This window comes from Haemaphysalis longicornis, unplaced genomic scaffold, assembly GCF_048455015.1.
Source record: "Haemaphysalis longicornis isolate Haplotype H1 unplaced genomic scaffold, Haemaphysalis longicornis Haplotype H1 scaffold_11, whole genome shotgun sequence".
NCBI lineage: Eukaryota > Metazoa > Arthropoda > Arachnida > Ixodida > Ixodidae > Haemaphysalis > Haemaphysalis longicornis.
The window spans coordinates 21317611-21323197 of NW_027526214.1; positions in this window are offsets into that span (position 1 = coordinate 21317611).

Sequence of the window (5587 nt, forward strand, 5' to 3'; positions counted from 1 at the left end):
GGTCCCCTTCTCCCCGTGTTGTCAGAGTGGCGCTGGCCACCACCCTCAAGCGTCAGATACACTTCTAGTAAATATAAATAGACCAGAAAGTGAAGGAGAACACAGTCGCCCCGATAGCCGATTTGGTAAGGCATTCGACATGTAATCGAAAGGCGTGGGTTCCGTCCCCACTCTGGGCGCGTGTTTTTCTTTCTTTCTTTGTTCTGTATATTAAAAAAATGTTTACTTCATTAACCGTAGTGAAAAAGAAAAGAGCCTAACCACACCCCTATGCCTCCTTTGGCGTTGTAGACTGCTGCCCTATCTTTCTGTATTTCCTCAACGAGCCCCTCATTTCCTTACTATATCACTCTGCGAAAGTCTAGCGAGGGCCTCGGTTCTGGCAGCCTCGATGCCTAGGTAGCATAAGAGGGCTTCCCGCCAGTTACCCGCTCATGACAGGCTGTAGACGCTCGAGTCACGCCCCGTGGGTTGAAAAGAAGGTCCCCTTCTCCCCGTGTAGTCAGAGTGGCGCTGGCCACCACCCTCAAGCGTCAGATACACTTCTAGTAAATATAAATAGCCCAGAAAGTGAAGGAGAACACAGTCGCCCCGATAGCCGATTTGGTAAGGCATTCGACATGTAATCGAAAGGCGTGGGTTCCGTCCCCACTCTGGGCGCGTGTTTTTCTTTCTTTCTTTGTTCTGTATATTAAAAAAATGTTTACTTCATTAACCGTAGTGAAAAAGAAAAGAGCCTAACCACACCCCTATGCCTCCTTTGGCGTTGTAGACTGCTGCCCTATCTTTCTGTATTTCCTCAACGAGCCCCTCATTTCCTTACTATATCACTCTGCGAAAGTCTAGCGAGGGCCTCGGTTCTGGCAGCCTCGATGCCTAGGTAGCATAAGAGGGCTTCCCGCCAGTTACCCGCTCATGACAGGCTGTAGACGCTCGAGTCACGCCCCGTGGGTTGAAAAGAAGGTCCCCTTCTCCCCGTGTAGTCAGAGTGGCGCTGGCCACCACCCTCAAGCGTCAGATACACTTCTAGTAAATATAAATAGCCCAGAAAGTGAAGGAGAACACAGTCGCCCAGATAGCCGAATTGGTAAGGCATTCGACATGTAATCGAAAGGCGTGGGTTCCGTCCCCACTCTGGGCGCGTGTTTTTCTTTCTTTCTTTGTTCTGTATATTAAAAAAATGTTTACTTCATTAACCGTAGTGAAAAAGAAAAGAGCCTAACCACACCCCTATGCCTCCTTTGGCGTTGTAGACTGCTGCCCTATCTTTCTGTATTTCCTCAACGAGCCCCTCATTTCCTTACTATATCATTCGGCGATAGCCTAGCAAGGGTCTCTGTTCTGGCAGCCTTGATGCCTAGGTAGCATTAGAGGGCTTCCCGCCAGTTACCCGCTCATGACAGGCTGTACACGCTCGAGTCACGCCCCGGGGGTTGAAAAGAAGGTCCCCTCTTCCCCGTGTAGTCAGAGTGGCACTGGCCACCACCCTCAAGCGTCAGATACACTTCTAATAAATATAAATAGCCCAGAAAGTGAAGGAGAACACAGTCGCCCAGATAGCCGAATTGGTAAGGCATTCGACATGTAATCGAAAGGCGTGGGTTCGGTCCCCACTCTGTGCGCGTGTTTTTCTTTCTTTCTTTCTTCTGTATATTAAAAAAAATGTTTACTTCATTAACCGTAGTGAAAAAGAAAAGAGCCTAACCACACCCCTATGCCTCCTTTGGCGTTGTAGACTGCTGCCCTATCTTTCTGTATTTCCTCAACGAGCCCCTCATTTCCTTACTATATCACTCTGCGAAAGCCTAGCGAGGGTCTCGGTTCTGGCAGCCTTGATGCCTAGGTAGCATAAGAGGGCTTCCCGCCAGTTACCCGCTCATGACAGGCTGTAGACGCTCGAGTCACGCCCCGTGGGTTGAAAAGAAGGTCCCCTTCTCCCCGTGTAGTCAGAGTGGCGCTGGCCACTACCCTCAAGCGTCAGATACACTTCTAGTAAATATAAATAGCCCAGAAAGTGAAGGAGAACACAGTCGCCCAGATAGCCGAATTGGTAAGGCATTCGATATGTAATCGAAAGGCGTGGGTTCCGTCCCCACTCTGGGCGCGTGTTTTTCTTTCTTTCTTTGTTCTGTATATTAAAAAAATGTTTACTTCATTAACCGTAGTGAAAAAGAAAAGAGCCTAACCACACCCCTATGCCTCCTTTGGCGTTGTAGACTGCTGCCCTATCTCTCTGTATTTCCTCAACGAGCACCTCATTTCCTTACTATATCATTCTGCGAAAGCCTAGCGAGGGTCTCGGTTCTGGCAGCCTTGATGCCTAGGTAGCATAAGAGGGCTTCCCGCCAGTTACCCGCTCATGACAGGCTGTAGACGCTCGAGTCACGCCCCGGGGGTTGAACAGAAGGTCCCCTTCTCTCCGTGTAGTCAGAGTGGCGCTGGCCACCACCCTCAAGAGTCAGATACACTTCTAGTAAATATAAATAGCCCAGAAAGTGGAGAAAACAGTCGCTTAGATAGCCGAATTGGTAAGGCATTCGACATGTCATCGAAAGGCGTGGGTTCGGTCCCCAGTCTGGGCGCGTGTTTTTCTTTCTTTCTTTCTTCTGTATATTAAAAAAGTTTTTACTTCATTAACCGTAGTGAAAAAGAAAAGAGCCTAACCACACCCCTATGCCTCCTTTGGCGTTGTAGACTGCTGCCCTATCTTTCTGTATTTCCTCAACGAGCCCCTCATTTCCTTACTATATCATTCTGCGATAGCCTAGCGAGGGTCTCTGTTCTGGCAGCCTTGATGCCTAGGTAGCATTAGAGGGCTTCCCGCCAGTTACCCGCTCATGACAGGCTGTAGACGCTCGAGTCACGCCCCGGGGGTTGAACAGAAGGTCCCCTTCTCTCCGTGTAGTCAGAGTGGCGCTGGCCACCACCCTCAAGAGTCAGATACACTTCTAGTAAATATAAATAGCCCAGAAAGTGAAGGAGAAAACAGTCGCTTAGATAGCCGAATTGGTAAGGCATTCGACATGTCATCGAAAGGCGTGGGTTCGGTCCCCAGTCTGGGCGCGTGTTTTTCTTTCTTTCTTTCTTCTGTATATTAAAAAAGTTTTTACTTCATTAACCGTAGTGAAAAAGAAAAGAGCCTAACCACACCCCTATGCCTCCTTTGGCGTTGTAGACTGCTGCCCTATCTTTCTGTATTTCCTCAACGAGCCCCTCATTTCCTTACTATATCATTCTGCGATAGCCTAGCGAGGGTCTCTGTTCTGGCAGCCTTGATGCCTAGGTAGCATTAGAGGGCTTCCCGCCAGTTACCCGCTCATGACAGGCTGTAGACGCTCGAGTCACGCCCCGAGGGGTTGAAAAGAAGGTCCCCTTCTCCCCGTGTAGTCAGAGTGGCACTGGCCACCACCCTCAAGCGTCAGATACACTTCTAATAAATATAAATAGCCCAGAAAGTGAAGGAGAACACAGTCGCCCAGATAGCCGAATTGGTAAGGCATTCGACATGTAATCGAAAGGCGTGGGTTCGGTCCCCACTCTGTGCGCGTGTTTTTCTTTCTTTCTTTCTTCTGTATATTAAAAAAAATGTTTACTTCATTAACCGTAGTGAAAAAGAAAAGAGCCTAACCACACCCCTATGCCTCCTTTGGCGTTGTAGACTGCTGCCCTATCTTTCTGTATTTCCTCAACGAGCCCCTCATTTCCTTACTATATCACTCTGCGAAAGCCTAGCGAGGGTCTCGGTTCTGGCAGCCTTGATGCCTAGGTAGCATAAGAGGGCTTCCCGCCAGTTACCCGCTCATGACAGGCTGTAGACGCTCGAGTCACGCCCCGGGGGTTGAAAAGAAGGTCCCCTTCTCCCCGTGTAGTCAGAGTGGCGCTGGCCACCACCCTCAAGAGTCAGATACACTTCTAGTAAATATAAATAGCCCAGAAAGTGAAGGAGAACACAGTCGCTCAGATAGCCGAATTGGTAAGGCATTCGACATGTCATCGAAAGGCGTGGGTTCGGTCCCCACTCTGGGCGCGTGTTTTTCTTTCTTTCTTTCTTCTGTATATTAAAAAAGTTTTTACTTCATTAACCGTAGTGAAAAAGAAAAGAGCCTAACCACACCCCTATGCCTCCTTTGGCGTTGTAGACTGCTGCCCTATCTTTCTGTATTTCCTCAACGAGCCCCTCATTTCCTTACTATATCATTCTGCGATAGCCTAGCGAGGGTCTCTGTTCTGGCAGCCTTGATGCCTAGGTAGCATTAGAGGGCTTCCCGCCAGTTACCCGCTCATGACAGGCTGTAGACGCTCGAGTCACGCCCCGGGGGTTGAAAAGAAGGTCCCCTTCTCCCCGTGTAGTCAGAGTGGCACTGGCCACCACCCTCAAGCGTCAGATACACTTCTAATAAATATAAATAGCCCAGAAAGTGAAGGAGAACACAGTCGCCCAGATAGCATAATTGGTAAGGCATTCGACATGTAATCGAAAGGCGTGGGTTCGGTCCCCACTCTGGGCGCGTGTTTTTCTTTCTTTCTTTCTTCTGTATATTAAAAAAATGTTTACTTCATTAACCGTAGTGAAAAAGAAAAGAGCCTAACCACACCCCTATGCCTCCTTTGGCGTTGTAGACTGCTGCCCTATCTTTCTGTATTTCCTCAACGAGCCCCTCATTTCCTTACTATATCACTCTGCGAAAGCCTAGCGAGGGTCTCGGTTCTGGCAGCCTTGATGTCTAGGTAGCATAAGAGGGCTTCCCGCCAGTTACCCGCTCATGACAGGCTGTAGACGCTCGAGTCACGCCCCGGGGGTTGAAAAGAAGGTCCCCTTCTCCCCGTGTTGTCAGAGTGGCGCTGGCCACCACCCTCAAGCGTCAGATACACTTCTAGTAAATATAAATAGACCAGAAAGTGAAGGAGAACACAGTCGCCCCGATAGCCGATTTGGTAAGGCATTCGACATGTAATCGAAAGGCGTGGGTTCCGTCCCCACTCTGGGCGCGTGTTTTTCTTTCTTTCTTTGTTCTGTATATTAAAAAAATGTTTACTTCATTAACCGTAGTGAAAAAGAAAAGAGCCTAACCACACCCCTATGCCTCCTTTGGCGTTGTAGACTGCTGCCCTATCTCTCTGTATTTCCTCAACGAGCCCCTCATTTCCTTACTATATCATTCTGCGGAAGCCTAGCGAGGGTCTCGGTTCTGGCAGCCTTGATGCCTTGGTAGCATAAGAGGGCTTCCCGCCAGTTACCCGCTCATGACAGGCTGTAGACGCTCGAGTCACGCCCCGGGGCTTGAAAAGAAGGTCCCCTTCTCCCCGTGTAGTCAGAGTGGCGCTGGCCACCACCCTCAAGCGTCAGATACACTTCTAGTAAATATAAATACCCCAGAAAGTGCAGGAGAACACAGTCGCCCAGATAGCCGAATTGGTAAGGCATTCGACATGTAATCGAAAGGCGTGGGTTCGGTCCCCACTCTGGGAGCGTGTTTTTCTTTCTTTCTTTCTTCTGTATATTAAAAAAAATGTTTACTTCATTAATCGTAGTGAAAAAGAAAAGAGCCTAATCACACCCCTATGCCTCCTTTGGCATTGTAGACTG